A 15,190-nucleotide genomic window follows, 5' to 3' on the forward strand; every position below is an offset into this window, starting at 1 on the left:
AACTCTTCTGAAGGATACCAAATAAAATTGTATTTTAATCATACATATTCATTGTACTCATCCAGTGTACATTTGCTGAGGTAATGGAGAATTTATTTTGAGGATATGTACATAATATATACAAAGAGACAGCAAAAATGTCTGGAAAGATATAGCAAAATGTTAGTAGTTATTTATGGAGGGTGGGAAGGTTATAGGTGAGTGTCTTCTTAATTGGCTATCTTAACTTACCAGGTTTGTTTGTTTGTTTGTTTCAAAATAAGTATTACTTGGGTAATTTTAAAAATTAAAAATACAGGAAGCAAGCAAGGAAAAAAAAACCCAGGTTTATACGATAGTGATACTAACCATCTTACCATCTGGATTCACACACCTTGTCCCATATTAAGTCCTGTCAGAGGGCCTGGGCTAAAAGTATGGGTATAACTTACTGCAGCTGCTCAGGGTCCTCACTCTCTAGCCTTTAGTCTGCCTGCATATGAGGAATGCTATCTTGGGACCTCCTGAATGGGAGTTGAACTCTGAACATGATGTCTTTGAATATGTCATTGACTGCTTGGGACCACCTTACGACTCCAGCCCTGGGTTCCAGCCTGAGAGACGGACTTCCTTTCCTGGTATTTGGCAGGAATCTGGAGATTAATGTAGCACTTTACTCTTCAGGCAAAGCCTGCATTCCCTCAATACCCATTCGCTAGGTGCTCTGCATGGGTAGATGTTTTTGTGATTTGTCTCATAGAACTGACCACCTGGGCCTGCATGTACACAGGTAGGGAATGTTGTTTGTAAGACTTATGCTCTGTGATTAACCTTAGGATCCTAATTGTTTAAAATATATTATCTAGGGGCACCTGGGTGGCTCTGTCGGTTACACCTCTGTCTTTGGCTTAATCATCATCCCAGAGTCCTTGGATTGGAAGGCTCTGCGCTCAGCAGGGAGTTTTTTGAGATTCTCTCTTTGGCTCTGCACTCAGCAGGGGAATTTGGCTTGAGATTCCCTCTTTCCGTCTCCCTCCGCTCCTCCACCAGCTTGTGCGCGCCTGCTCTCTCTCCATCTCCCTCTCTCTTGCCTACACTCTCAAATAAATAAAATCATTAAAAAAAAAAAATGAAATGTATTATCTGGCCTCCAGGTCAGAGCTGGCCCTTCTGTCGTGGATGCCAAAGCTACAAATCTTGTCTCACGCCCCTTCCTGCTCCAGGCTGCCCCCCGCTCCCGCCCCAGTGGAAACCAGAAGGGGAGGCAGACACACAGAGCCCAGGCTCCTTGAAATACAGAAACTTGATAACATGGAAATGCAGCTCCCTCCAAAAGGCACGTAGGCAAACAACTGTTTAATTTGAAACCTATTACTTGCCCTGTAAATACGGCCCTTAGGGGCATGGTCAGTTGGAAATTTCACCTGAGAGGAAGGCCTCCACCCAGGCCTCTCCAGCCTGGCCGTTTCCACGGGGCTTCCCTAGCTAATGAGGTTGGATGTTGTTAAGAACCCGATTTGGTGTAACTTTTGCCTTATTCTCATTTATTGCCTACTATTACCTTCATCTATGTGTAGATTCCTTCCCTCTTCTGTTTCTATAATAATAATAAAATTTTCTTTCCTTTTCAAAGCTGAAGCACGGTTTGGCGAATCTTTTGCAGGACACCAGGATGAAAGCTTTAAGAGAGCACTTTGTTTTGTTCACTGCTGTGTCCCAAGAGCCCAGAAGAATGCCTGACACATAATAGATTCTCAAGATATTGAAATAATTTCTTCTGTACAGGAGGAAATGGCTTGGTCTTTTACAGGCCACAAAAAATAATAATCTCTTTATATTCTAGGACAAGGCTTTTTTTTTTTTTTTTTGCTTTCTCCCTCATTCTCCACCCACACTTACCGCATCTCCTGGAAGAGGAATGCTGATTAGTTTGTCAGAAATTTGGACAATGACTGAGTTTTCTAGGGATAGAGTGTTCAAAGATGTTAAAGCTCAGTAAAAGGTCGCAGTTTTTGAGTGAATGGCCTCCCCTCAAGTTATCTGCCTTCCACATCCTCTCACACCCTGGGGCTCCATTCCCCTGCTGCTAGAAGTGGGTACTGGATCTCCTTTTCCTCATATTTGAACTGATTGCAGGTCCAGGACTCAGGTTTAGTATTTGGAGGGGACTGGGAGTTCTATGAGGATAGAGACCTTGTCAGTTTCTGCTCTCAGTTATGTTCTCAGTGCCTAGCATGGTGCCTGGCCCCTCTCTCTCTCTCTCTCTCTCTCTCTCTCTCTCTGTCTCTTGTCTCTGTCATCTCTGTCTCTCTCATCTATCCAGGTTGTTTTAAACGAAAGAATGTGGTTGGGACACCTGGGTGGCTCAGTCATTAACCATCTGCCTTGGGCTTATGTCATGATCCCAGGGTTCTGGGATTGAGCCCCATGTCAGGCTCCCTGCTGAACAGGAGACCTGCTTCTTCCTCTCCCACTCCCCCTGCTTGTGTTCCCTCTCTCACTGTCTCTCTCTCTCTATCAAATAAATAAAATCTTAAAAAAATAAAAAAAATTAGTGAATGAATGTGGAGAGGTAGAGCTCAAACCATGATTTGGATAATTTAGGAGAAAGGAGACTTCCTCATGATCTAGCTTGGCAGATCAGAGTACTACTATGAAGTATGGGGTCAAAATCCACTCATTGTTAAATAAATGTCACTTCACCTTCTATGTGTTGGTCATTGAACTAGGCATACATTTCCATCAAGAATCTTGAAGTTCTGGGGCACCTGGGTGGCTCAGTGGTTAAAGCCTCTGCCTTCGGCTCAGGTCATGATCCCAGGGTCCTGGGATCAAGCCTCACATCAGGCTCTCTGCTCAGCAGGGAGCCTGCCCCCTCCTCCTCTCTCTCTCTCTGCCTGCCTCTCTGCCTACTTCTGATCTGTCTGTCAAATAAATAAAAATCTTTAAGAACCTTGAAGTTTTACTGGGTTCTCTGATCATAGCATCATTTAAGTGCCTCAAATCTCATCCTATTTTCCAACACGAGTCATTTTTTAAAAAAGTTATAGCATCTATGCAAGAATTATGGTCAGGCTCTTAAAGGAGACCTTTCAGGACAGATTGTAGCCTTTGAAAAAGCTTATTGATCTGAGATACGGAGCCTTGGAAAATTACAGACCCCTGTCTCTGGCACTAGCTAAGCATCTGAAAGGTTCGCAGCTGGCCAGGCTGTGGTGGTTAAGTTGTGATTGCCAGGTGCTAGGCTACTTGAGGTGGAGCTTCTCAAACTTTAATGTGCTTATTAATCCCCTGCAAGTTTATTTTATTTTTTTTAAAAATATTTTATTTATTTGACATAGAGAGAGAAATCACAAGTAGGCAGAGAGGCAGGCAGACAGAGGGGAGAAAGCAGGCTCCCTGTGGAGCAGAGAGCCCGACGTGGGGCTCAATCCCAGGACCCTGGGATCATGACCTGAGGTGAAGGCAGAGGCTTTAACTCACTGAGCCACCCAGGTGCCCCCCCTGCAAGTTTATTAAAATGCAATGCAGTGGAGCCTGAAGTCCTGCATTTTTTTAAAAAAGATTTTATTTATTTGACACACAGAGATCACAAGTAGGCAGGGAGAGAGAGAGGAGGAAGCAGGCTCCCTGCTAAGCAGAGAGCCCGATGAGGGGCTTGATCCTAGGACCCTGGGATCATGACCTGAGCCCAAGGCAGAGGCTTTAACCCACTGAGCCACCCAGGTGCCCCAAAGTCCTGCATTTCTAACAAGCTTGTCCATAGATCGCCCTTTGAGTAGCGAGCACCTAGAACACTGACTCCCTCTTCTTCACTTATGCCCAAGTTGCCCCACACGAGTAGAGCATAAATAGTTTTTGAAAGTGACAGACTATTTAAGCTTATATCTCTGTTTAATTACTTTTTTTTGATAAAACTAATATTTGGGTAAAGTCCTTTTTCTTCAGTATATGTTAAGCAATCACCCAGGAACAGAGTGAATTTTTTTTTTTTTTAAGACTTATTTATTTGGGGCGCCTGGGTGGCTCAGTTGGTTAAGCAACCGCCTTCGGCTCAGGTCTCGGTCCCGGAGTCCTGGGATCGAGTCCCGCACCAGGCTCCCAACTCCATGGGGAGTCTGCTTCTCTCTCTGACCTTCTCGCCTCTCATGCTCTCTCTCACTGTCTCTCTCTCAAATAAATAAATAAAATCTTTAAAAAAAAAAAAAAAAAGACTTATTTATTTGTTTTAGAGAAAGCACGTGAGAGCAGGAGCAAGAGGGCCAGAGGGAGAGGGAGAGAGAATCTCAAGCCATCTCCACACTGACACAGAGCCTGGGGTGGGGCTCGTCCCAGGACCCTGAGCTCATGACCTGAACCAAAACCGAGAGTTGGATGCTTGAATGACTGAGCTACCAAGGCTCCCACAGAGTGAATTTTTAAAAAACAAATAAATAAATAAATCAATAAATCTGTCCTTTCTTCTGCAAAGGCTTGATTTTGAAATTTTAATCTACTTAAATATCTCACAGTATGATCAGTATAAATATAACCTAATCCAAAGCTGTGAGAAGCTGGGATATTATTTCTTTGTTTCCAGCATAGTTTAGGGTGAACACATTGCATATTAAGCGAGTAATCTGATTTGAGATTAAAGGACTTCTTTTTCTCAGCACAATTTTGATCATGTCTATTATTAATTTCTTTTTTCCCAGCATTATCTCATCATTCTTTTTTTTTTTTTTAAGATTTTTAAAATTTATTTGACAGACAGAGATCACAAGTAGGCAGAGAGGCAGGCAGAGAGAGAGAGGAGGAAGCAGGCTCCCCGCTGAGCAGAGAGCCCAGTGTGGGGCTCGATCCCAGTACATGACCTGAACTGAAGACAGAGGCTTTAACCCACTGAGCCACCCAGGTACCCCTATTTCATCATTCTTATGATTTTTTTTTTTTTTTTTTTTTTTGCTGTGTCAAATTGACTGCTATATGGCCAAAAAAAAAAAAATCTTATAATTCATTTCACAGTCTTTTCCTTGGTTATTTTACTATAGGCCTAAGAACTGTATAACTGTTGAGAGTGCTAATAAACATGGTTATATTTGCAAAGGACCCCATGAGTCAATTTTATTTGCTTCTTCTTATTTGTAGCTACTTAATCAGACTGAAAAGAGCCATCAGGCAGAAGAAGGCTCATGGGGCCACTAGATTCTAACCTACAACAACAACGTGTGCAAAGTAAAGGTCAGAAATAAGAGCATGACATTTGGGGGGACACTACAAATAATTCAAGATGGCAGCATCCAAGATTGCTGGAGGAGGGCAGAAAGAGATGAGGCTCATTCAGAAAGGCCTTGCATGCCATGGCAAGGAAGTTTTCTTGAAACCTGAGGCCACAGGAAGATTTAATCAAGGGAATGTGCTCAGGTTTATATTTTTGGATATCTTTTGATGTAGTGTGGGAAATGTGTGGCCTGGGGAAGGAGTGGTGAGAATAGAAGCAGAAAACCTATTGGGTGGTTGTTTGCTAATCTAGGTTTGAAAATAGACTTGCTGGAATTAAAGTAGCAGAAAAGATGGAGAGAAATTGATGGATTTCTCAGGGGGTAGAATGGACCCATTAACTGAATGTAGGGACTAAAAAGGGGAGGCAAGCTCGAAAGACACACAGTTCTCCCTCTCCCTAGGGATCTGTGAAGAACATTGAAAATAGAACCTCATGGTGTACAAATTTGAGGTTCCAAAAAGGAGTAATTTAAGGTAGGATGAGTAATAGTAATCAGCATTTATACTAAAAAATGTGACATCTATAAAGGAAGGTTGAGAGAAGAAACATGCTTAGTAGGGAACTGTTTTAGAATACAATTTTTTGAAAAGCAGCTTGAGAATCTCAAGAACAAGATATGGGAACAGAAAGTGATCCCTGGTCCAAAACAAGGTGTTGCTGACTTACAGCAACCCAAGTAAGTTTCCAGGTCTCATGACACTGGAACATTGTAAGACATTGTGAAATCTCAGTCTTGTCCTGCTTAGCGAAGAACTAACATTTATTATTTCCAGTTAAATCTTCCCAAAGCTATATGTTAAGAATTTATTGGGGAGTAAAGATTACACAAAATTATACACACACACACACACACACACACACACATACATATATATATATATATATATATATATACAGACACACACATATATTTATTTTAGAGTGAGAGCGCACAAGCAGAGGGAGGTGCAGAGGGAAAGGCACAAGCAGACTCTTTGCTGAGCACAGAACCTACCCCGGGACTGATTACAGGAAACCGAGATCATGACCCAGGCCAAAACCAAGAGTGGGAGGCTTAACCAACTAGCCACCCAGGCACCCCCTACACAAAATTTTATTTAAATGGTCAAAAGAATCCAAAGGGGCACGTGCACCCGAATGTTTATAGCAGCAATGTCCACAATAGCCAAACTATGGAAAGAACCTAGATGTCCATCAACAGATGAATGGATCAAGAAGATGTGGTATATATACACAATGGAATCCTATGCAGCCATCAAAAGAAATGAAATCTTGCCATTTGCGACAACATGGATGGAACTAGAGCGTATCATGCTTAGCAAAATAAGTCAAGCAGAGAAAGACAACTATCATATGATCTCCCTGATATGAGGAAGTGGTGATGCAACACGGGGGCTTAAGTGGGTAGGAGAAGAATAAATGAAACAAGATGGGATTGGGAGGGAGACAAATCATAAGTGACTCTTAATCTCACAAAACAAACAGCGTTGCTAGGGAGAGGGGGTTTGGGAGAAGGGGGTGGGATTATGGACATTGGGGAGGGTATGAGCTTTGGTGAGTGCTGTGAAGTGTGTAAACCTGGTGATTCACAGACCTGTACCCCTAGGGATAAAAATATATGTTTATAAAAAATTAAAAATTAAAAAAAATGGTCAAAAGAGAGAAACAAGTAATCACAAAAGACATACAAATGACCGATTAATACATGAGATATACTACATTGTATAACACAAATTATAATGAGATATCATGTGATGTCCATCAGATTGGCAAACATTTTGGAAAGAGGGGCAGAGAGAGAATCCGAGGCAGGCTCCATGCCCAATATGGAGCCCCATGCAGAGCTCAGTCTCACGACCCTGAGATCATGATCTGAGCCAAAATTAAGAGTCAGACAGTTAACGGAGACACCCCCAAACATTTTTATGTTTTTTATTTTTATTATTTATTTATTTTTTTTTTTAAAAGATTTTATTTACTTATTTGTCAGAGAGAGAGAGAGCGAGAGCGAGCACAGGCAGAGTGGCAGGCAGACAGAGGGAGAAGCAGGCTCCCTGCGGAGCAAGGAGCCCGATGTGGGACTCGATCCCAGGACACTGGGATCATGACCTGAGCCGAAGGCTTTAACCCACTGAGCCACCCAGGCGTCCCCCCCAAACATTTTTAAAATACAGTAATGTATTTTAAAATACAATAATGCCCTTTATTGGCAATGATGTGAAGGGACACAATCATACAGTCTGGTCAAATTGCTGCAATCTTTTGTAAGATAATTAAGCAATTCATTAAAAAAATTTTAACCTGGGGGTGCCTGGGTGGCTCAGTGGGTTAAAGCCTCTGCTTTCGGCTCAGGTCGTGATCTCAGGGTCCTGGGATGGAGTCCCGCATCGGGCTCTCTTCTCGGCGGGCTTCCTCCTCTCTCTCTGCCTGCCTCTCTGCCTACTTGTGATCTCTGTCAAATAAATAAATAAAATCTTAAAAAAAAAAAAACTGATTTAAAAAAATGTTAACCTGGTAGTTTCACTTTTAGGAATTTGCCCTAAAGAAACAACCAGAAGTGTAAAATTATTTATGTATGAAGACATTCATGAAGGCAATTTCCTGGTACTGAAAAGCTGTAAACAACATAAACGTCAACTCAACAAACAGGGAATTTGTTACATAAATCATGGTAGTTTAGCATAGTATTCACAAGTATAGGAACGGAGCCAAACTACTTGAGTTTGAATTCCAACCCCATGACCTCCTTGCTGTGGGAACTTGGGCAAGTTGACTACCTTCTGGGTAGCTCAATTTCCCCATCTATAAAATGGGATTGTTGTAAGAATCAAATTATTTAATAACATGAATAATTTATAGAACTGTGCTTTGGGTATGCTCAATTGTCAATAAGCATATGTGCAATGCTCATGGTGTTAGTATGACCACCAATACTCAGCATGAAAGAGACCTGCAATCACTCAATATTAATAGATTGTAAAAGAAGGTTTCATCTCTATCCGGGGACCCTGATGGTAGTAGGAAGATCTGAGTGTTGGGGGTTCTTGTACGAAATGTGGGTGTTGGGAAGAACAGCCAGGGGAGGGAGAGGAGGCTACCAAAAGAGGGAGCAACAGGACACCCATGACAAACAAGTAATGTTTAATACTCTTGCCTGGCTCAGCTATGCTTTTAGACCACATCTATCAAACCATTGGTAAATAAAGATTAAGCAATGAAGGAGCAGGCTTTTATTTTTGAGGAAGTATGACACTCAGGACAAGTCAGCATTTAAGAGTAGCACTGGATTAAGAGAATACAAGGCTTTTCTAGGTTGGCTTTTCAAGAGTTGTATCAAGTTCTTCAAGTATTGTTTTTTACATTCGTATGTAGTAGAATGGTGACCGTACTTTGTAAGATGTGATTTGGATTGAGTTGATAGCCTGCCCCTGGATTTCTGGGTTAAAAAAGCAAAAATAAGCCCTCGAGGTCATTTAACTCAGGGGTTCTTAAGCTTTTGTGAGCCATGGACTTCTTTGGCAGGCTAAATAAAACCTATGGACCTCTCCACCGAATATTGTTTTAAAATGCATAAAATTCAGGGGCATCTGGGTGGCCCAGTGGGTTAAAGCCTCTGCCTTGGGCTCAGGTCATGATTCCAGGATCCTGGGATGGAGCCCCGCATCAGGCTCCCTGCTCGGTGTGGAGCCTCCTTCTCCTTCTTGTGCTCCCCCTGCTTGTGCTTGCTCTTTCTCTCTTTCTGTCAAATAAATAAATAACATCTTTTAAAAAATAATAAAAAATAAAATGCATGAAATTTTTAAAAATAGGACTACAAAGAAAACCAATTACATTAAAAAAGGAGTTATCACAGTTTAAAAGGAAATTATAATATGTGATTTGTTATTGATGCATTAACAAGATCTGCAGGTCTAATAACTGCTGTGACTCTGAAAAGTGCTGAGTATAAATGATACACTGAGGTGTCTGTAACAACTCTTAACGAGACATAAAAATATCTATGATTTCTATTGGTGACAGGGTCATAGCCACTGCGAATACTAGTGGGGTTTGTTGTCTGCATTCATAATTCAAGAAAATGCTAAGTTTCAGTTATAACATAAGGAAAATAACGTTGCAGTTTCCCCCCACTGCAGATCCTATCCACAACCCTGATCTAATTCCAAGCTGTCCTGTCACAGATTAGCAAACCGCAGGCCAGTTTTGGGCCCCTGTAAATTGTCTGATTATACAGCAAGCGAGTAGCAGATTGAAGCCCCAGAGCAACGACCGCTTCCTCATTCCAGACTGCTTCCTGCTGACTGGAGCTCAAGGATCTAGTCTTGGAGGCAACATACAAATGACAAGAGGCCAAGCTAAATTTTTCTGGAACAAAAATAAAATTTGAACTTATACCGTTTGGTTTTCTCTTTAAAAAGAACTTCTAAGAGGGGCACCTGGGTGGCTCAGTGGGTTGATCTCAGGGTTGGGGGATCCAGAGCCCCAAATCGAGTCCAGCTCCGTGGTCAGCGGGGAGTCTGGTTGGGCTTTTCTCCCTCTCTTCTATCCTCCCCATCCTCTCCCTCTCCCAGGTTGCTCTCTCTCTCTCAAATGGATTGATAAATCGTTTTTTTTTTTTTTTTAAAGAACTTCTTATAGTAATTATAATCTCTTCCCGAGATCCAGTGCGGTCAGTTTAAGCTGTTTGCAGATAAAAGTTATTTAGCCAAATATTTGAACAAGTAAGACAGCCTCTGTGTTCTACTTTCAGAGTTCTTTTTTGGACATGCATGATTCTTTCAAACTTCGATAAGATCCTGAGATCCATGAGTCAAAATTCTAGAAATACATTTCTGAATCTGTGAACTCCCTTAAAAAATTAGAATAGCTTAACTCCTGTTATTTCAGTGCCAAAAAAGGAAGCATCCAATAAAGTTCTCCAAAGGTAAAATGATGTTTGGCTACTCAATAATACTATAACCCAATTTTTAACATACTTTGATATCCCACCTGAATAGTCCAATGCACTTATAAAATCTGGATGAGGTGGCAGAAAGGTTTTCCAGAACATTCTTTCTCTTGCAAATTCCCCGATTTGACCTCAGGCTCTCCAATCTAACCCTACAGTCAGGCAGTCCACAAACGTGTTCTTAAATGCCTTTTCCCTGTCAACAGTTGTCCTAGGCTGTATTAACTGTCTTTTCTTCTTTTCCATATTCTTGATGCTCTGGCACCTGGGGCCCTGTGCACCTGGGGACTGCCTCTCTGAGGGTTAACTAATTTCTAAAGATAACAATTGGCCTGCCAGCACACCTTTGCTATGTAGATCAACCACTTCAGAGTCCACTCCCCTACCTAGCTCTTTTAGCAAATTCTAGTACTTCCCGGGCACCATCCCCTGGCCCTAATCACCACAGGACCAGGAACAAGACTACTGCGAACCTCCTCAATAAACCAAAACCCACGGAAATTATTCCAACTACCCAATCCTGAGTTTGTTCCACTTGCTTACCTTGCCTCACCCATTCCTTCCCTTAAAAACCGCAATGAAGTCTCCAGCCTGTGGTTCCCCTTTCTGCCTACTCATTTGGTTTTGGCCCTTCCCTGGGTGGCCCTGCAGGGGCTCGGCGTACTTCCAGTGCTTCCTGTTCCTTGAGGACTATGAATATAAAAAAGTAACCTCTTCCTTCACCGCAGTCCTTTCCACGTCTATGTGTCCAATGCACCCAATCACAACAATTCTCAGCACTTTTAAAACACAGACCCTAAAAGAGCAGCAGCAAATAAGGTAGACCAAATCCTCACCTTCAAGTTTACATTTTAATCTAGGGTTTTTAAGTTTGTGTGGGGAGGAGGGCTATAAAGTAAATTGAACCTAGGTATGACCAAGCCCCATTCTGTTCTTCTTCATCTGGCTATTTCCTGCTAATGTATGAAATAAAGGAGGTGGATGAGATTCGGAGAATCAGAGAATTGAATCCTATTTATCTTCTGCCTGGGCAAAGGCCAGGCTTTGCTTGGACAAGGCTCGGCCTACTAATGTCTTGGGCTGAGGAGTTAGCGCCAGAAGAGGAACATTGTAATTTTACTTTGCCAGATGGTTAGGAGAGGGCAAGATGATTAGGAAGAATTACTAATCCCTTTCCTAAGGGCTTCCTGCCTCATCAAACTCCCAAAACTCTCATGGGATGATGATGGATGCCATTCTAAAAATTAAATGAAGGGTCAGTTAGATCTTACAGAGCAGTATAGAGTGGGCGAACAAAAGCAACACCTTGATATGACCACAGCCCCCCACCCACCAACCCTCCGGGGGAAGAGGCCCTTATTGAGTTAGGCCTTTTGCTTGGGCACCTCTTAAAGTGCTTTACTCGCTTCCTCTGTTCTCCCTAGCATCTTCCTCTTCTTGTGTCTGCTTCCCAGGCTGGTGGCCCATTCTGCTTTCTGAGGAAGAGAGCTACTTTCTGCCAATCCCCAAACTAGGGTTCCTGAAATGAAATCTATCTGTATTTCAGCTCTGCCCTCTTGGGGCAGGTAGATTCTGAGAGCCTCTAGAGTTAGAGAGATAAGAGAGGCTGACTCCACAGCCGGTCTCCCCACAGCCAGAGCTGGAGCTAATCTCCTCACCAGTTTTCCCTTTAGAGGAGAAACATCTCAGCAAAGCAGACATTCGGTTTTTTTTCTACAAAGACAACAGTCTAGCCTCACATGGGGAAGTATATTCCTCTTATTAACATGGGCTTTTGTTCTTTTCAAAGTCATAATCCTTGCTCTATTTTGCTAAGGAGCCTTGGACTACTGCCCGAGCTTGGTTACATCTTGGGTCAGGGTGTCAGCTGTGAGTCACCGAGACAGCCTTCTGATCCTCAGATCTCTTGTCCAGTAGAAGGGAGAACAAGATGTTTGAGTTCATTCCTCCTACTTGTGGTTTTTTCTTGGTTCATATATTTGTCCTTTCATAATATGTCCTAAAAAGGCATAGGCAATTATGTGGGGCTAAGGGAAAAGTCACACTGGTGAGACAATTTTTCTACTTGTCTGTCAGAATCCTGCAGGAAACAGCTGGTGTGTGCCAAGTTTCATGAAAGACAGTGTAATAAAGGGAGTATTTACAGAGGTGCAAACAGGCTTAAGAAAAGCCAACAAGGAATAGTGAAGACAAGGGACAAGCAAGGGGGCGCTCACACTGCTGGGCTTGTGGGCATGGTGTTACCTGACCCTGGGAGAGTTCCAGATGGAATAGGGGTCACTCAAACCTTGTTATGGCAAAGGAATGTACCATTGCAAAAACCATGGCCTGGGAAGGAGGCAGAGAAAGATAAAAAGGTGGACCTCTCTTTCTTCCTGCCCTCTAATCTCCATCTTTAGCACATTGGCCAAAGCCCATTGGAAGCCAATTGTCAAGGAGCCTGCCAGGGCAGAAGACAAGGCAATGAAGGATGGAGAATGGAGGGTCAAATAGAGTAACCAACACACAGTCACTATTTGAAAATTTAAATAATGGTCCACTTATTCCATAAAGCAAACCAGTAGGCACAATTTACTACACTTCACATTAGAATAGTGGACTTCTGGGGTGCCTGGGTGGCTCAGTGGGTTAAGCCTCTGCCTTCGGCTCAGGGCATGATCTCAAGCTCCTGGGATCAAGCCCCACATCAGGCTCTCTGCTCAGCAGGGAGCCTGCTTCTCTCTCTCTCTCTCTCTCTCTCTCTGCCTGCCTCCCTGCCAGCTTGTGATTTCTGAGTGTCAAATAAATAAATAAAATCTTAAAAAAAAATAGTGGACTTCTGTATGCACCAAAAAAAAATGTAACAATACCTCATGCATCTAGGACACCTGGTTCCTGATCTCCTGATGGGTGGGGTTTGGATTTTCTTTCCCTATCCCTTCTGGTCCTCTCTTTACTCTGCATTCTATGTCTGTCAGGGACAAAACAAAACAAAACCTATACCAACCTGTGCATGTTTGAAGCATCCCAGGGTTTTAGGAAGACTAGCCTGTGGTGTGCATTGCCGCACCCGCACGCCCCATCTTCCCCCACAGACATCAGGAATCCCTTTGATAGCATTGCTGACAGATTGTCTAGTCTGACTTTGGTGACAAATTGTTTACCATCTCCCAAGGGAAACCTCTGGTATTGAACAACTCTTGTTTTAAAAAGTTGTTAACACTAAGCCACAACAATATTTATTAAAAATGTTTCTCTTTCAAGTGACAAGTTTTATCAAAGTTAGGTCCTTTAAGGATATTAAGAAACAAATGGAGACCAGGCTTGAAAATTGCCTGAACAGACAAAATGAGTTTAGCCATACAAGCAAAGCTTAATTTAGCTCACTTTGTAAGACTAATTTGACAAAGGTCATTTTTGGCTTATGCCTCTGGAAATCATAACCAAAACTTGGAGTGTTTCAAAAGATTGATATGAGATAACCACTGATCAATTCCCTATCTTTTACAAAAACCTAATATTAAAACCAGTCACTGAGAGGGGTGCCTGGGTGGTTCAGTCCTTAAGCGTCTGTCTTCACCTCAGGTCCTGATCCTACGATTCTGGGATGAAGCATCCGGCTCCCTGCTAAGTGGGAAGGCTCCTTCTCCCTCTCCCACTCCCCTTGCTTGTGTTCCTTCTCTCACTGTCTCTTTCTCAGTCAAATAAATAAATAAAATCATAAACAAATAAATAAATAAAATTAAATAAAAAAGAATATCTAATATTAAAACCAGTCACTGTGAAGGGTGCCTGGGTGGCTCAGTCGGTTGAGCATCTGCCTTTAGCTCTGGTCATGATCTTGGAGTTCCTGTGATCCAGCCTTATGTCAGACTTCCTGCTTGGTGGGGTGCCCATTTCTCTCTCTCTCTGCCTGCCTCTCCCCTTGCTTGTGCTCTCCGTCAGATAAATAAATTAAAAAAAAAAAAAAAACTTTGACAAAAAATCACTGTGAAAAACTAATAGTCACCGATTTCTCACTACATAAGCTGCTTTATAACAATATACCTGTACCCCTGAACTTCAATCCATGTTTTGATTTGAATGTTCCTATTCTGTAAACTGTCTTTTTGCTGTGTGCCCAATAAATAAACTTTTACTAGTAACTACTTGCATGATTTATTGGTTTTCTGTTCTTTCTGAACTTTTGACAAGAACGACTTAAAAGTTGAAATCCTCTCAGTTTAGCTTATAAGTGCAAGATAATTCAACACCATCTGTACCATTTGGCCATGTTTTCATTCTCCTAAGATGTTTTGTTAAATGGAATGGAATCCATTAACTGGATTGAATGGAATCTGGAATCCCAGAGATTCTTATTTGCTGCTTCTGTGGAGCAAAATAAACTCCAGAGTGGAGTACAGATGTTGAGTAAAGGAGGTGAAGAGGTTAACTGGGGACAAGGAATAGCTACGTTAAGGGAAAAGAATAGGGACACAATGACATTGTTAAAGAATTACTAGCTGAAGATCACAAAGGAAGAGAAACAGCATAACATTAAATAGGGAATGTTTATGGCACTCAGGAGCCAAAAAAGTAAAAAAAAAATAAGACTGGACGATTCGGTGATAGTTTCTCTTCGTTCCTATGGGTTTGCTTCTACGCTTTTCCACCCTGGTGTGTGTCTTGGAAGGCTGATCTATACAGACTACATCAGCTTCTGAGAAGGGTCAGCCATTTGGGACCCTGGACAGGAAACTGGAGGGGAAGAGAGTCAGACTGGAATATTCATCCTGCTTCTCATTCCTCCTGCCTGTGAGGTCGCTGCAGGCTCAACTCAAGGCCAGAACCTCAGTGAGACTGCCCTCTTTACACAGTTCTCTCGGTTCCAGTAACCCTCTTCCCTTCAGGCCTGGGCACTGCCAAACCCTTGTGGTTTCCTATGCCCTGCCCACAACTTTGCAAATAGTCCCGTTCATTATTAAATTGCCCAGTTGGAATGTGTCATCTATCCTTATATGCTCAGTCCGCTTCCTTTACTG

This window comes from Mustela nigripes, chromosome 3 (assembly GCF_022355385.1).
Source record: "Mustela nigripes isolate SB6536 chromosome 3, MUSNIG.SB6536, whole genome shotgun sequence".
NCBI lineage: Eukaryota > Metazoa > Chordata > Mammalia > Carnivora > Mustelidae > Mustela > Mustela nigripes.